This window comes from Scyliorhinus torazame, chromosome 10, assembly GCF_047496885.1.
Source record: "Scyliorhinus torazame isolate Kashiwa2021f chromosome 10, sScyTor2.1, whole genome shotgun sequence".
Classification (NCBI taxonomy): Eukaryota; Metazoa; Chordata; class Chondrichthyes; order Carcharhiniformes; family Scyliorhinidae; genus Scyliorhinus; species Scyliorhinus torazame.
The window spans coordinates 166,114,523-166,132,787 of record NC_092716.1 but is presented as its reverse complement, the minus strand read 5'-3'; the positions used below and the strand labels follow the sequence as shown (position 1 = coordinate 166,132,787).

General features: G+C 48.5%; 1 protein-coding gene across 2 annotated transcripts in view; it reads right to left on the bottom strand.

The window, feature by feature from the left end:
* Window positions 1-18,265, bottom strand: part of slc25a22a (solute carrier family 25 member 22a) — a 286,820-nt gene that overhangs the window by 252,310 nt on the left and 16,245 nt on the right. The window contains exons 2-3 of one of the 2 annotated variants that reach the window (XM_072518919.1): window positions 8,859-9,026; window positions 6,297-6,446 (exon numbers count right to left, since the gene is read on the bottom strand). The exons of the other annotated variant lie outside the window; for it this stretch is intronic. The gene's annotated coding sequence lies outside the window, so the exon portion shown is untranslated. The remainder of the gene's footprint in view (window positions 1-6,296; window positions 6,447-8,858; window positions 9,027-18,265) is intronic. 2 annotated transcript variants of the gene reach the window in all.

Sequence of the window (18,265 nt, the reverse complement as noted above, 5' to 3'; positions counted from 1 at the left end):
GATGGGACTTTTGCGAGCTTGGGAGCATTGGAGGAAAAGTATAAGTTGCCCCGGGGAAATTTTGTGCGATATATGCAGGTGAGGGCGTTTACTAGACAACAGGTGAGGGAATTTCCGTTGCTCCCGACACAGGGGATACAGGACAGGATGCTTTCAGGGGTGTGGGTCGGAGAGGGCAAGGTGTCAGAGATTTATAGAGAGATGAGGGAAGAGGGGGAGGAGTCGGTGGGCGAACTAAATGGAAAGTGGGAAGAAGAATTAGGTGAGGAGATAGAGGAGGGTATGTGGGCTGATGCCCTAAGCAGGGTAAATTCCTCTTCCTCATGCGCCAGGCTTAGCCTGATCCAATTTAAGGTGCTACATAGAGCACACATAACGGGGGCAAGATTGAGCAGGTTCTTTGGAGTGGAGGACAAATGTGGGAGGTGTGGCGGGAGCCCGGCAAACCACGCACATATGTTTTGGGCGTGCCTGGCACTGGAAGGGTATTGGAAGGGGGTGACGGGAGTGATTTCGCAGGTGGTTAAGGCCCGGGTCAAACCAGGCTGGGGGTTAGCTCTATTTGGAGTTGCGAAAGAGCCGGGAGTGCAGGAGGCGAAAGAGGCCGATGTTGTGGCCTTTGCGTCCCTAGTAGCCCGGCGCAGGATCCTACTCATGTGGAAGGAGGCGAAACCCCCTGGACTGGAGGCCTGGGTAAATGATATTGTGGGGTTCATTAAACTGGAGCAGTTAAGGTTTGCCCTGAGAGGATCGGCTCAAAGGTTCACCAGGCGGGTGGCAGCCATTTCTCGATTACCTAGGGGAACGTTAGAGGGAAGACAGATGACCAGCAGCAGCAACCCAGGGGGAGGGGGGGGGGGGGGGGGGTTTAGTTTAGTTTAGGTCAATAGACAATGGGGTTTTGTTACCTGTGTATTGTTTAAAATTTCTGTTTTGTTATTGTTTCGTTTGCTTTGTAAGAGGGAAAAATTGTTGTTTGGAAAAAACTTTCAATAAAATATATATATTTTTTTAAAATATTCAACGTGAGCAGGAAAGAACAGGTAATGTGTGAATCACTAATCAAGAATACCTTTAGCACAGAGAGAAAGGGAAATAATCAGAAGCAAACAGTAGTTGGAAAAGGGAAAGACATGCTGGAGGAAAGAGAAGTATGGCAAGAATATTCAATTGTGACAGGGTTTGTGAAAGGCAGGCAGCTGACAGCTAACTTGAGAAGATTGCTTAATGTGATCATGATGCCCCCGACGGGCAAGGAGGTGGAGGTAGTGGTGGCAATGGACGCTGAGAAGGCCTTCGACCGGGTGGAGTGGGGCTATTTGTGGGAGGTGCTTGGACAGTTTGGGTTCGGGGAGGGACTGGTTAATTGGGTCAGACTATTGTACCAGGCCCCAAAAGCTAGCGTTAGGACGAACAGGATAATGTCAGATTATTTCAGACTACACCGCGGGACCAGACAGGGGTGCCCACTCTCCCCGTTGCTGTTCACGCTGGCCATAGAGCCGTTGGCGATGGCGTTGAGAGCTGCGAAGGGGTGGAAGGGAATGACTAGTGGAGGGGTGGAACATAGGGTCTCTCTCTATGCGGACGACCTGCTCCTGTACGTGTCGGACCCACTGGCCAGATGGAAAATATACTGGAAACATTGAGGAAGTTCGGCCGGTTTTCAGGGTACAAATTAAATATGGCCAAGAGTGAGATGTTTGTGGTGCAGACAAGGGGCCAGGAGAATAGACTGAAGGAGATGCCATTTAGGCTGGTGGAGGAAAGTTTCCGGTACTTGGGGATACAGGTGGTACGAGACTGGGGCAGGTTGCATAAGTTAAATGTGACTAGGGAATAAATGAAGAGGGAGTTTCGGATATGGGATGCACTCCCGCTGTCACTGGCGGGGAGGGTGCAGACTGTAAAGATGACAATCCTCCCTAGATTTCTGTTCATCTTCCAGTGCCTCCCGATCTTTATCCCACGGTCCTTCTTCAAAAGGACTGGCAAAATCGTCATGAGCTTTGTCTGGGCGGGAAAATGCCCGCGGGTGAAGAAGGCGATGCTTGAAAGGAGCCGCAGCGAGGGGGGACTGGCATTGCCGAGTCTGATCAACTACTACTGGGCGGCTAACATAGCCATGATAAGGAAGTGGATGGTGGGTACAGGGTCTATCTGGGAGCGAGTGGAGGCGGCTTCGTGCAGGGGCACCAGTTTGGCAGCCCTGGTCACGGCTCCCCTACCGCTGTCGCCGGCCAGGTACTCCACCAGCCCGGTAGTGGGGGCGGCCCTGCAGATATGGGGCCAGTGGAGGAGGCATGTGGGGTGGGGTGGGTGCATCTGTCTGGGCTCCAATATGTGATAACCATCGATTCGCCCCGGAAACATGGATGGAGGGTTTCGAACATGGCGGCGGGCTGGGGTGGGGAGGGTGGGCGATATGTTCCTGTAGGGGAGCTTTGCGAGTTAATGGGGCTTGGAGGAGAAATTTGGGCTGGTAAGGGGAAATGACTTTAGGTACTTACAGATGCGGGACTTTGTACGCAGACAGGTCCCATCCTTCCCACGCCTCCCGCCAATAGGGATCCAGGACAGAATAGTCTCTAGAGGAGAAGGAGAGGCTAGAGTCTCGGATATCCACAAGGTGCTCATGAAGGGGGAAGAGTCCCAGACGGAGGAACTGAACTCAAATGGGAGGAGGAGTTTGGCGGGAGATGGAGGACGGGCTGTGGGCGGAAGCTCTGAGTAGGGTAAACTCAACCGCAACATGCGCCAGGCTCAGCCTCATTCAATTTAAGGTCGTTCACCGGGCCCACATGACATTAGCTCGGATGAGCAAATTCTTTGGGGTAGTGGACAAGTGCGCTAGATGCGCGGGAGGACCAGCGAACCATGTTCACATGTTTTGGGCATGTCCTAAGCTTAGGGGGTATTGGGAGGGATTTGCGGGGGTCATGTCCCGGGTGCTGAAAACAAGGGTGGTGATGAGTCCAGGGGTGGCAATTTTCAGGGTTTCGGAAGACCCGGGAGTCCAAGGGGAGAAAGAGGCAGTTGTTCTGGCCTTTGCTTCCCTAATAGCCCGGCGGCGAATACTGCTGGCATGGAGGGACTCAAAACCCCCAAAGACCGAACTATGGCTTTCGGACATGTCAAGTTTTCTGGGTATGGAAAAAATTAAGTTCGCCTTGAGGGGATCTGTACTGGGGTTCGCCCGAAGGTGGCAACCATTCATCGACTTCTTCGCGGGAGAATGGACGTCAGCACGGGGGGGGGGGGGGGGGGATTAGAGTAGAGTAGGAGGGATAAATAGGCGGGTAGTGTCTAGGGGAGAGGAGCGGGCATGTGCAGTATGGTTTGATTGAAGTATTGGTTTTATATCGATGTTGGCACATTTCTGTTATCTGTAACTGTTTACAATGCCAACAAATACCTCAATATTGTTTGTTAAAAAAAAATATTCAATTGTGACCATAAATGTAGAGGCCAGTCTAAGAGGTGTTGCTCTTTTTAGCCTTAGTTTATTAGCTCTGATTATGTCACCTTTGCTCACGAGTTGCCAGGTATCTTTCTGATACCGCCACGTGGTTCAAGCTCAAGTTATGATTAATAAGTCAGCACACCGCTTAGTAAGATTGAAATCAACGGTCATTTATTATATACAACAAGTAATGTTTACACAATAATCCTACTATCTATATAGAAACCTATCACTACTGGCCAATACTTAACTTTAGGAAGAGCCCACCAGGTCAGGGAAACAAATGGCTTATTGAATCGGATCTGGCCCGCGGGATTCAAAAGGCTGATACAGGTCGATGGCTAGGAGTCTTTATCGGATAGCGATCGCTGGATTCAAACTTACAGTTGCTGGTTGATGTTCTTGCGAAGGTCTCGAGCAGACGAAGAAGGGAGAGAGAGAGAGAGAGATCTGAACTTGGCCCCTCACTTTATAGGGCCCAGGGGCTTCCCGCCTCCCGGGGCAGCCCTTGACCCTGAGTCCCAAGTGATTGGACTTGGTCCCAATCACTGGGTTCGATACGTCCAATTGCGAGGCGATTCCCCGATCGGGGGGGGTGGTCGTTCACCTGCCTTTGTTTCGGCCACTGCAGGCGCCGACAGGTCTGGCCCGGTATTCAATTGCTAATATGTTGCAATTGTTCCCGGGGATAGCCGATTAAACTGCAGATGTCTGGGTTGATGGGCTGCTAATAGTCCTGAGTATAACTGCAGATGTCTGGGTTGATGGGCTGTTAATAGTCCTGAGTATCGATCTGGGCCGACTTCCCCAGAGCCGAATATGATATTCTGCCTGCAGCTGTCCGTTTGTGTCTTGTTGCCTGCTTTTCCCATCAGCCTTTTCGGTTGGCCATTTTAACTCGGGTTTTGGCCAAATTAATAGGGAATCAGCCATTTTAGGTGGCTACAGAGGTTATGTGGCAAGGTATATTTTTTTTTCCAGGTGATGGTTTGGCAGCTGCTACACTCACTCAGAACGTAGCCCCAACAGCAACCTTCTACGTCATCAGAATGACTGCAATGGTGATAAAACCCTTCAATACGATTTCTTGTTCACTTTTTCTCTTTTAAATAAGTGGACTGATAGAGTGACTGAAGCACTGTTGAGTGAATTTGGATGAATTTGTTTACTGAGAAAAATTGACCTAATTTGTTCACCCATGAGTAAACATGGTTATGGTGAGGTTGTGGCCATTTCTAATGAAAATCAAACTTTATTAAGCATTGTTCAGCATAAAGAGGAACAGACCTTAAAGAGTCCTTTCACATTTTGATCGAATTGTGTTAGGTACATTGGAAGTTATTTCAAAGGAAATGTTCACCCAAAGTATTTTTAAAAGACATCCTAGAGGGCCATATTTTAAGACTCTATGGTCATTTGAGCCACAAATTTTTCAGAGGTTTTAGATTGGAGTAATTTTAAAATATGTCTGAGCAAAAGCTCATTTTGAAAACAGCTCAGCTTCTCAGTGCAGTGCCAATCAGAGAAAAGGTGGCAATATGAAGTTGTTTTCCTGATGATGAAACAATTAGAGATTAGTGTACCTGGGTAATCAGACAATTGCCTGTCACCATTGCACTGGAAAAGCTTTTGATCCTGGGGGGGGGGGGGGGGGGGGGGGGGGGGGGGGGGGGGGGGGGGGGGGGGGGGGGGGGGGGGGGGATTTTGTCACAGGAGAAGCTTTAAACCTGGATTACAAATGAAACAGGAGATCAACCAGAAAAATGCAGCACGGCTAAAGAAAAGATAGGAATCTGCAGAGGGAGAGGGAGGGTGCAAAACAAAACCAGAGTGGTTAAGTTAAGCAACGTAACCAAACGAAAGGGTGGAGTGCAGCTTGTTCATTATTCTTCAATCACATCATTGAACTAAGTACTCTGGTTGCTTCCTATGCCATGGGAATACTCATTCTTTAACACCAAGCTTCAACTCACCGCAGGTTAACTTAAAACAAGGGGCAGCACGGTAGCATGGTGGTTAGCACAATTGCTTCACAGCTCCAGGGTCCCAGGTTCGATTCCCGGCTTGGGTCACTGTCTGTGCGGAGTCTGCACGTTCTCCCCGTGTGTGCGTGGGTTTCCTCCGGGTGCTCCGGTTTCCTCCCACAGTCCAAAGATGTGCAGGTTAGGTGGATTGGCCATGCTTATAGGGATAGGGTGGAGGTGTAGGCTTGGGTAGGGTGCTCTTCCAAAGAGCCGGTGCAGACTCGATGGGCCGAATGGCCTCCTTCTGCACTGTAAATTCTATGAACTGCCTCACGGCGCTGAGGTCCCTGGTACGATCCCGGCTCTGGGTCACTGTCCATGTGGAGTTTGCACATTCTCGTGTCTGCGTGGGTTTCGCCCCCACAACCCAAAAATGAGCAGAGTAGGTGGATTGGCCACACTAAATTTCCCTTTAATTGGAAAGAATAATTGGGTAATCTAAATTTTTTTTAAAAATTAAAACAAAATACTGCCAATGCTGAAAATCTGAAATAAACACAAAAGTGCTGGAAATACTCAGCAGGTTAGGCAGCATCTATGGAGAGAAGGAGGCAGAGTTAGTATTTCAGGCTAAAAGAAAAACACTCACAAAAGACACGTATATGATCAAATTGCAAGGTCTCAGTACCATACAAGGAGATGTAAGATAGTTTGAGTCAACTGCCATAAATGTAAGGCACCCAGACTATTTTTGGGAAGCCACTGAATGCTGGAAGGTCTCTCAGCAAATTGGTTCTAGGTAACCCGGATCTGTAATTAACCTAACGGCAAAGCAACATGTGGCACAGTCATAGGGTTGAGAAGAGTACCTGATAAAGTGATGCAGAGTCAGCAACTGTAAGTTTCATAGTTGGGGTCTGCAACTTTCTCCAATGAGGCAAACTCCACTCTGCCATCAAAACATGGATTTAATGCTAACACTGGAGAGGAATCGAGGAAGAGTCTGCTCTTTCCCAACACTGAAAAAGGAAACACTGAAATTTAAAAAGCTTGTTCCGCATTGATTGCAGTTATATTGTATTTGTTGTGCTGATCATAAATTGTGGGTGATATATCTCACAAATCCTGATTGTGTAAAGAGTTCCCTCCTGTTCAGGAGTCAGTCTCTCAGTTAAAATAATTTTGTGAACTATGGAGTCTGAAGACACTGATAATTCAGTAACTTCCTTGCATTGGGGTCTTGGAATTGCTCCATACAGTTACTTATACTCAACAGTTCAGTCTGGGAACCATTTGCCCTACCAGACTCAGTACTCCACTGTATAGTCATTTGGTAGTAGAGGGCTTGAGTATTTCTGAAAAACTTTGACAAATTGTCTTTATTCAGCAATAATACATAGTATCTGAGAAACCAATCACAAACTTTTCCATTGAGGGATAGCGACCAAATATGACTTTAATGTTGTTATCTCTCATTCTTGCTCTCCAGTAAAAAGTGCACTCATCCAGGCAAGTGGAGCACATTCCATCAAACACCTGACTTGAGCCTTCAAGGTGATTGACAGGCTTTTGGGAGTCAGGACGTGTATTATTTGCCACTGGATCCCTAGCCTCTGACCTGCTCTTGGAGCCACAGTATTTATATGGCTCGTCCAGTTCAACTTCTAGTCAATGGTAACCCCCTCCCAAGATGTTGGTAGTGCGGAATTCAGTGATGGTCATGATTAATGGGGTGATGATTACATTCTCTCTTGGTGGAGGTGCCAATTGTACTTGTGTGGCATTAATATTACTTGCCACTTGTCAGCCCAATCCTGGATATAAGAACATAAGAACTAGGAGCAGGAGTGGGCCAATGTTGCCCCTCAAGCCTGCTCCACCATTCAATGAGATCATGGCTGATCTTTTGTGGACTCAGCTCCACTTTCCGGCTTCAACACCATAACCCTTAATCCCATTATTCTTCAAAAAAACTATCTATCTTTATCTTAAAAACATTTAATGAAGGAGCCTCTACTGCTTCACTGGGCAAGAACTTCCATAGATTCACAACCCTTTGGGTGAAGAAGTTCCTCCTAAACTCAGTCCTAAATCTACTTCCCCTTATTTTGAGGCTATGCCCCCTCGTTCTGCTTTCTCCCGCCAGTGGAAATAACCTGCCTGCATCTATCCTATCTATTCCCTTCATAATTTTATATGTTTCTATAAGATCCCCCCTCATCCTTCTAAATTCCAACGAGTACAGTCCCAGTCTACTCAGCCTCTCCCCGTAATCCAACCCCTTCAGATCTGGGATTAACCGAGTGAATCTCCTCTGCACACCCTCCAGTGCCAGTACGTTCTTTCTCAAGTAAGGAGACCAACACCGAACACAATACTCCAGGTGTGGCCTCACTCACACCTTATACAATTGCAGCATAACCTCCCTAGTCTTAAACTCCATCCCTCTAGCAATGAAGGACAAAATTCCATTTGCCTTCTTAATCACCTGTTGCACCTGTAAACCAACTTTTTGCGACTCCTGCACTAGCACACCCAGGTCTCTCTGCACAGCAGCATGTTTTAATATTTTATCATTTAAATAATAATCCCTTTTGCTGTTATTCCTACCAAAATGGATAACTTCACATTTGTCAACATTGTATTCCATCTGCCAGACCCTAGCCCATTCACTTAGCCTATCCAAATCCCTCTGCAGACTTCCAGTATCCTCTGCACTTTTTGCTTTACTACTTATCTTAGTGTCGTCTGCAAACTTGGACACATTGCCCTTGGTCCCCAACTCCAAATCATCTATGTAAATTGTGAACAGTTGTGGGCCCAACACTGATCCCGGAGGGACACCACTAGCTACTGATTGCCAACCAGAGAAACACCCATTAATCCCCACTCTTTGCTTCCTATTAATTAACCAATCCTCTATCCATGCTACTACTTTCCCCTTAATGCCATGCATCTTTATCTTATGCAGCAACCTTTTGTGTGGCATCTTGTCAAAGGCTTTCTGAAAATCCAGATATACCACATCCATTGGCTCCCCGTTATCTACCGCATTGGTAATGTCCTCAAGAAATTCCACTAAATTAGTTAGGCACGACCTGCCCTTTATGAACCTATGCTGTGTCTGCCCAATGGGACAGATATTGTTCAGATCTTGCTGCGTTTGGACAGGGACTGCTTCAATGTCTCAGGAGTCACTGCTGTAGGAAAGTACCCATCCTCCACCTGCCAAAAGCCCAAAGTGAAACAAGAAGTTCACTGTGCGGGGAATAGCAGGTACAGCAGAATGTTTCATCACTCTGAGATACAGTACAACATGTTGCAACATGCCTGAAAACAGCCCTTGAGCAAGACACCGGTTATCGTCATGGTGCTCATCAAATGTTGGTGAGCATCATAGCTTGAAATCATTAAATTGTAATTAAACTTACCGCTTTCTATACTTGGTCGGCCTTGAATTTTGCTAATTAATGAGCAGTCTGCTGCTAATATTTGAAACGTCTGTTATAAACGAGATTGCATTCTGAAGGTCGACACTGTACCAGTTTCCATTGTGCTCACTCAAGCATATGATCAAAAGACACACACTGACACATTAGCTGAAAGATAATGGTTTGGAAATTATAATTGTGGAAAAAACAAGGTACCAGAATACAATCTGTGGTGTTACAACTGCAATCTAACAAAACTATATTGATATGATTGCCTGCAATTCTGTGATTTAATGATTTAAAGATTCAATGATATCCTATGGTGCAGTTCCTTTCCAAAAGCCAGTCCATTTGAAACAACAGGTTACAATGAAAGTATCTAAGGTCTAGAGGTTCAGACCATAACAGTATTTGGAGTGTGGCACACAGCCAAAGTCTTTTTGCACTCATTTTCAATATTGTAAAATCAGCCTTACGAATTATACCTTTATTGAACAAACAGCTTTTCAATAAATAAGTACTTACACTATGAAGTTACACTTGAATCAAACTGCCAAATGACAACATGGTTATACTGCAGCCTTGAGTTTCAGAACAATATCTGCCAAAAGTGATGCAGATTCAGCAGAGGTGTTGTCATGACAGGGAGATATTAGGAACTCAGGTCTGGAAATGGGCTTCAAGATACAATGGCAACTCAGAGGTTAAACAGACAATGGCAAAATATTGCTAGCAGCAGAGTCAGAGGGTTACATCCACAGCCTGGTTACCTTGTCCCATTCAGACTTAACATCATTAGTAGGAATACACAGAATGCCCCGGCTCAGCCAGGAGGATCCACCCAAGATCCATTGTCATTTGGGGCACCCTGGTTTGACCAGTCATTATCCCTTCACAGTCTTATGACCTATTTATCTGTCAATGGAAGGTTAGTTGCCTATGAATGGCATAGCTCTGTTCTTTTGTAGAAACGGGAGTGGGAAATCAGACAGCCAAGATAATGATAATGGATTAAAGTCTGGCCACCTCAGTGGAGAAACTTTGTTTGTAGGATTGGGCGGAGGTGAGAGAGAGAGAGGGAGAGAGGGAGAGAGGGAGAGAGGGAGAGAGGGAGAGAGGGAGGGAGAAAGAGAGAGAATGCTGTACTGAACATTTACAGGCAGAAGGCTGTGGAAATCGCCGAGAGAAGTCATGAAAGTTGCCACTGAGGCATGCTTTGGAAAAGGGTTCCGAACAAATGTCCCTATTAGAAGAAAAATTGCTTTGCCATCGCCTGTCTGTGTAAGCGCCAAGAGAGCGGTATGGTTATTTAAAGTGATGTTTAGTGGGAACTAGTGTGTTAAGGTTAAGGAACTGAATAAAAGTGGGATGGTGGCACACTGCTGCCTCACGACACCGAGGACCTGAATTAAATCCGTGCCCCGGGTCACTGTACATATGTAGTTTGCACATTTTCTCCGTGTCTGGGTGGGTCTCACACCCACAACCCGAAGATGTGCTGGGTAGGTGGATTGGCCACGCTAAATTGCCCCTTAATAGGAAAATAATTTTAAAAGAAACTGCATGTAATCTGTTAGTGTTAGAGCTGAAGTAAAAGTAAATATTGTTTTGTTTTCATTTGTTTTAATAAAGTTGGTATATAAAATAAACAAGTCCTATTTCTTACATTATCACTCCTGGAATGAATTGATCTTTCTGCTCCGTCTTGAAACTTTAAAAAGTTATGCCATTTGGTCCAGTCTCTTAGCCAGTTAAGAGCTGACCAGTCATCCGTAACAGCGTGTGATACTGGTCTGCATCATTCTCTAGCCAGACAAAACTCTACACTCTGCCATCCAAATACTGAATTTGTGATAATTATCATAACTCATAACAGGGCAGCACGGTGGTGCAGTGGTTAGCACTGCTGCCTCATGGCGCTGTGGTCCCAGGTTCAATCCCAGCTCTGGATCACTGTCCGTGTAGAGTTTGCACATTCTCTCCATATCTGCGTGGGTTTCACCCCCACAAACCAAAGATGTGCAGGGTACGTGGATTGGCCACGCTAAATTGCCCCTTAATTGGAAAAAATGAATTGGGTCCTCTAAATTATTTTTAAACTCTTAAGAGTAACGCATTACTCTTTTGGTTCTTAACTAAATTCTGTACTTGTAGCAAATATTATCGGAGACACAGCATGACTGGCATTCAGGTTGTTAAAAACTGATTAAAATCAGTTGTTACATACACAGAAGTGGAACATACAGTGCAGGAGGCCATTCGACCAATCGAGTCTGCACCGACCCACTTAAACCCTCACTTCCATCCTATCCCCATAACCCAATAACCCCTCCTAAACGTTTTGTATACTAAGGGCAATTTAGCATGGCCAAACCACCTAACCTGCACGTCTTTGGACTGTGGGAGGAAACCGGAGTACCCGGAGGAAACCCACACAGACACGGGGAGAACGTGCAGACTCCGCACAGACAGTGACCCAGCAGAAAATTGAACCTGGGACCCTGGCGCTGTGAAGCCACAATGCTATCCACTGTGCTACCGTGCTGCCCTGTTCTTCAGAGTCACTTTACACAAATGCAGTAAAACTGTTACACCAAATGGATAGAATAGGAAAGGAAGCACCTTCTGGTATGCTTGCAATACAAACCATCAACTAAAACATTCTGCAAAGTTCAGGCTGCTGGTGGGAAGAATTATATATACTCTGTAATTGTTGGGTGTCAGTTAATTGACACTCCGCAATGTAACACTGAAAATAAAAATATGCATTTGAAACAATGTACACGATCATGGAAAGATTGCAATGTCAACTTTTTTTCTTTTTGTAAATAAATTTAGAGTACCTAATTATTTTTTTTCCTCAATTAAAGGGCAATTTAGCGTGACCAATCCACCTACCCTACACATCTTTGGGTTGTGGGGGCAAAACCCACGCAGCACGAGGAGAATGTGCAAACTCCACATGGATAGTGACCCGGCTGGGTTCGAACCCGGGTCCTCGGTGCCGTGAGGCAGCAGTGCTAATCACTGCACCACCGTGCCACCCTCTGCAATGTCACCTTTAAGCTTCTGCCCATCAAGTTAACTGTTGTTGTTGGTGGTGGTGGTGGTCCCATACTGTCCAGTAATGTGAATATCAGACTTGTCAATCTACCCACAGCACCCAATGGTACAATAAGCTGCTGTTTTTGTTTGCCTTTTGTCTCAGAAGGCTTCTTAAGAAGCACATCTCCTGAAATCTTTCCCTTAGAGGCCTCCAAAAGTACTGACATCAACTCATTTACACTACTAATGGGATGCCTCTGTAGGTATAATAATACCTGATTATGTAGATTCAAAACGCTTACATATATTCCCTTAATCCAGAGCCTATGGTATGAAATTCCATGTTAAACTGTGATCATGTAACTAACATTTGACTGTCAAGCTTTGAGGAATAAAGGCATGTGACAGAACATCAGCACTTAGTTGAGGTATTTTGAAGAAAGCCAGTTTGTGGATTTGTATTCAATTTCATGTTTTAAAACGTGCTCATCAACCTAAAGAATATTGTACAATATATTATACAGACATAAGACAGCGCAGTAGTGCAGTGATTAGCACAGTTGTTTCACAGCTCCAGGGTCCCAGGTTCTATTCCCGGCTTGGGTCACTATCTGTGCGTAGTCTGCACGTTCTCCCAGTGTCTGCTTGGGTTTCCTCCGGGTGCTCCGGTTTCCTCCCACAGTAAAAAAGATGTGCAGGTTAGGTGGACTGGCCATGATAAATTGCCCTGTGTGTCCAAAAAGGTTAGGTAGGGTTACTGGGTTACGGGGATAGGGTGAAGGCGTGGGCTTAAGTCAGGTGCTCTTTCCAAGGGCCGGTGCAGACTCGATTGGCCAAATGACCTCCGTCTGCACTGTCAATTCTATGGTAAGCACAAAGATGTTGAAGTCATAAAATTTTCGTCTAATGCAACTGATGTACCATTTAACCACCAGCTGGCTTATCATATTATCTGACCTTAGACAGAACACAACAGTTGGCCACCCAGTATGTGCAGGAAACAACAGCTAGAGTTTCAGCTGCGAATCATTGTGCAGGGGGTTCAGCTCAAGTCCAAGAAATGGGGTAGGATTAGGTTCACCCGTGATATCTTCCAGCGTCTGACAGCCTGCTAGCACTCACCGCCGGGTGTTATGAAACCTAAGCTTGCCTTAATGTTGAGTGCGGAGCTCAAGAACTCAAAGGTATCAACAAACCTCCGATTTCCCACAATGCGCAGACTGGGAACGGGCTGCACAAGCGCAATTCAGCAAATGTATCTGCATCTTTGAGTTCTTCGGGCCCAGGTCAGGCCCATGGCGGCTAGCGCAGAAAGGGAGAAAAAAAAAGAATGGTACAAAAATCCAGATCAAGTGACTGGGAACAGAGCACTATGAAAGACTTGTGTCACAGGAAGGGAACAAGGAGAGTGGACAGGGAGAAGTCCGAAAATGGGGACAGGGGCTGAAGTGTTGGGTACTCTGATACACAGACGAACCAACACGGTTGCAAATGGTACAACGCAGTTTTATTTCAATCAATTATTAACATAGTAAACTCTGGTACTCAGCACATGGTGAATGTCTGAGTGGCTGGCAATGAGGTCTGTGCCCTGAGCCGTCTCCTGCTCGAGTGCCCTGGAAGTGTCGTGTTCCCTGTTTTGCACTGTGCACGCTCTTGTCTGTGATTGGCTGTGGTGTTGTGTGTGTTGATTGGTCCGTTGATCTGTCCATCATTATGTATGTATGTGCTATGATGTTCACCTGAATATCATGACATCCGCCCTTTTTTACAAGATTATGTGCCTACGTGGTTATAAATAGAGATGTGTACTGAATGCAGCTAAATGTGTGTGTGTGTAATATTTACAGCATGTACATGGGGCTTAACTATATACAAGGGGCGATGTTGGGTGTGACATAATAACGAGGTTGTACCATAAACAAAGAACATGGAAATGTTGAACGATAAAACAAATTCCTGTAACGATAAGAACATAAACATATTAACACAGTGGTTGCATGAGTTCAATGTATAAACAGTCTCATAAGTCCAGTCTAGAAGGTGGGCGACGAATTCGGGTTGACCGCCTCAAGGGTAGGTCTGGAACCACCGGCTGAGGAACGGGCCTGGCCACGGGCGACGACGGAAGGGGCATGGTAGCAGGCAGCTCCACGAAGTCGATATCAGGAACAACAGGAGGGCACAGTGTCAGTGTAAGGTCTCGTAGCGAGCGTGGAAGTAGGCGAAGAGCCCGGCGATTGCGCCTACGAACGGATCCATCAGGCATGCTAACCAGGAACGAGCAGGGAGCCACGCGTCGGAGAACTTCGGCAGGTGCTGACCAGCCACCTTCTGGTAGGTGGATGCGGACTTCGTCTCCAGGGGCCAGGGCGGGAAGATCAGTTGCCCGTGTGTCATATGACCTCTTCTGGCAACCGCGCTGCAGTTGCATCCAGTGCAGTACCGGAGCATGGTCGATTGTGGGTGCCAGAATGGAAGGCACAGTAGTCCTGAGGGCGTGACCCATCAACAGCTGGGCTGGTGAGAGACCAGTGGCTAGTGAGGCTGAGTGATAGGCCAGCAGGGCGAGGCAGAAATCTGATCCGGCAGCAGCAGCCTTGCAGAGGAGCCGCTTGACAATGTGAATGCCCTTTTCCGCCTTTCCATTGGACTGGGGGTGCAGCGGGCTAGACGTCACATGTGTGAAGCCATACGAGGCAGCAAGCGATGACCATTCCTGGCTGGCGAAACACGGCCCATTGTCCGACACGACAGTCATCGGAATGCAGTGGCGAGCGAAGGTGTCTTTGCAGGCCCTTATGACAGCGGGCGACGTCAAATCGTGCCGGCGTATGACCTCTGGGTAGTTGGAGAAGTAGTCAACGACGATGACATAGTCCCTGCCGAGCGCGTGAAAGAGGTCCACACCCACCTTCGCCCAGGGGGACGTCACCAGCTCATGGGGCAGAAGCGTTTCAGGAGGTTGCGCCGGCTGAAACCTTTGGCAGGTGGGGCAGTTGAGCACCATATTGGCAATATCATCACTGATGCCCGGCCAGTATACCGCCTCTCGGGCCCACTGTCTGCACTTCTCGACCCCCAGGTGGCCTTCGTGTAGTTGGTCGAGAACTAGCTTGTGCATGCTGTGCGGAATCACAATCCGGTCCAGCTTTAGAAAGACACCATCAATGACGGCCAAGTCGTCTCGGACATTGTAGAACTGCGGGCACTGCCCTTTGAGCCACTCTCCCGTCATGTGGCGCATCACATGTTGTAGAAGGGGGTCAGCCGCAGTCTCTCGGCGAATATGGGCCAGACTGGAGTCATCAGCTGGCAGATTTGCCGATGTGAAGGCCACCTGCGCCTCGACCTGACATACGAACCCCTCCGAATCTGGCGGCATGCTCACTGCTCTAGATAGGGCATCCGCAATGATAAGGTCCTTCCCTGGGGTGTAGACCAGTTGGAAGTCGGACCTCCTAAGTTTAAGTAGGATGCGCTGGAGGCGAGGGGTCATCTCGTTCAGGTCCTTGTTTATGATGAGGACCAGGGGGCGGTGGTCAGTTTCAACAGTGAACCGGGGAAGACCATACACATAGTCATGGAACTTGTCTAAACCGGTTAGCAAGCCCAGGCACTCCTTTTCGATCTGCGCGTAGCGCTGCTCTGTGGGGGTCATGGCCCGCGATGCATAGGAGACCGGGGCCCATGACGCAGTGTCATCCCGCTGCAGGAGCACTGCCCCAATGCCGGACTGGCTGGCATCAGTCGAGATTTTAGTGGCACCAGACGTGTCGAAAAACGCCAATACCGGTGCAGTGGTGAGCTTGAGTTTGAGGTCCTCCCATTCCTGCTGGTGTGTGTGCTGCCAATGGAACGCCGTGGACATTTTGACGAGGTGGCGCAAAGCTGTGGGAGGCAAGGTTGGGAATGAACTTCCCCAGGAAGTTGACCATGCCTAGGAAGCGTAGCACTGCTTTCTTGTCTGCCGGCTGTGGCATGGCTGTGATGGCGCTCACCTTTGTCTGCATCAGGACGGACCTCTGACCGGGAAATGTGGTCCCCCAGGAACTTCAGCTCGGTTTGGCCAAAGGAACACTTGGCTCGGTTGAGGCGCAGGCCGTTTACACGTATGCGTGCAAAGACGCGTTGGAGACGATAGATGTGCTCCTGTGGTGTGGTGGACCAGATGATGACGTCGTCCACGTATACGCGCACCCCTTCGATGCCTTCCATCATCTGCTCCATGATCCCATGAAAGACCTTGGATGCCGAGATGATGCCAAATGGCATTCATTTATAGCAGAACCTGCCGAAAGGGGTGTTGAAGGTGCACAGCTTTCGGCTGGACGGATCAAGTTGGATCTGCCAAAGACCCTTAGAGGCATCCAGTTTCGTAAATATTTTTGCCTGGGCCATTTCGCTCGTGATCTCATCCCGTTTGGGTATGGGGTAATGTTCCCTCATAATATTGTTATTGAGGTCTTTTGGGTCAATACAGATCCGGAGCTCGCCGGAGGGCTTCTTGACACACACCGTGGAGCTGACCCACGGCGTGGGCGCCGTGACCCTGGATAGGACCCCTTGGTCCTGGAGATCCTGCAGCTGCTGCTTGAGGCGGTCTTTGAGTGGCGCAGGGACTCTGCGAGGTGCGTAAATGACCGGGGTGGCGTCTGGTTTGAGCCGAATTCTGTAGGTGTATGGCAGTGTTCCCATGCCCTCGAATGCCTCCTGGTTGTGGGCGAGGAGCGACTGGAGCTGTGCGTTGAACTCTGCATCCGGGAAGTCAGACGTGCCGCCTGGAGAGAGAGAGTGGACTCGTTGCACGAGGTGGAGAGCCTTGCATGCCTGTGCGCCTAGCAGGGAGTCCTTCGACGAGCCAACTATCTCGAACGAGAGTGTGGCCGTGTGTGTGTTGTGTGTCACCTGGAGCTGGCAGGATCCCATAGCCGGGATAACGTTCCCGTTGTAGTCGACCATCCTGCACCGGGACGGCCAAATTGGTGGTCTGACCCTCATGGCGTAGAAGGCTGACCATGCTATGAGGTTGGCGGAGGCGCCAGTGTCCAGGCGGAAAGTTATCGGCGATCGGTTGACCGTCAGGGTGGCACACCATTCATCACCCGGATTGATCGTGTTAACTCTGTTCCCATCAATGACCGCAACACGGAAGGCGTCTTGGTCATCTGTGTCACCGGTCTGGATGTCGTCTGGGCATTTTCGTAATGGGGAGGCTGAATGGTCCGCACGTCCCTGCGAGGTTGTCGGAGTTGTGGAAGATTGACAGGTTGAGCTGCTCGACAGTAAGTAGCGTAGTGGCCCACCTTGCCACAGCGTAGGCATTGTCGGGTTCTTGCGGGACATTACCGCTTTAAATGTGCAGCTCCACAGTTGCCGCACGTCGTGACGTCCTGGCGTTCGTTGCGCCACTGCGCATGCGCAGTTCGGTCTTGCATCGAGCGCGCCTGCGCTTCACGTCCCTCAGTGTTGCCGTAGGTTTTGGCGCGCACAAGCACGGGAGGCCTCGAAAAGCGCGCGAAATAGCCGCCCTCGTCCGGGCCGCGAGGAACTCGATCGCCTGGACCTGTTCGGCCTCGTGGGGCACCTGGCTCGCCGATCCGGCCGCGTAGGACCCCTGCTGCGCCGATTCGGTCGCCTGAAATTGGGCATAGCGGCTAGTCGCGTTTTCGTGCAGGACACAGGCTTCGATTGCGGAGGCTAAGGTGAGGCCTTTTATTTTTAAAAGCTGCTGGCGTATGGTGCCCGAGGCGACCCCAAAAACGATCTGGTCCCGGATCATGGAATCTGAGGTGGTGTCGTAACCGCAGGACTGCGCGAGGATGCGGAGATGCATAAGGAATGACTGAAAGAGCTCATCCTTACCTTGCAGGCGCTGCTGGAAGACATACCTCTCGAAGCTCTCATTGACCTCGACGTTGAAGTGTTGGTCGAGCTTGAGAAGGACCGTCTTGTATTTGGATTTGTCCTCACCTTCCGCGAACACCAGGGAGTTGTAGACATGGATGGCATGCTGACCTGCGGTGGTGAGGAGGATGACGATCTTTCTGGTGACCGAGGCGCTCTCTTTTTCGTTGGCTTCCAGAAAGAGCTGGAAGCGCTGTTTGAACAGCTTCCAATTGACGCCGAGGTTCCCAGCGACTTGCAACGGCTGCGGTGTGTTGACGGTGTCCATGGCGCAGGATGGCAGATTTGTGGGTAGGTATCAAATCACTTCTGGTATCATGAAGTGTTGGGTACTCTGATACGCAGACGAACCAACACGGTTGCGAATGGTACAACGCAGTTTTATTTCAATCAACTATTAACATAGTAAACTCTGGTACTCAGCACATGGTGAATGTCTGAGTGGCTGGCAATGA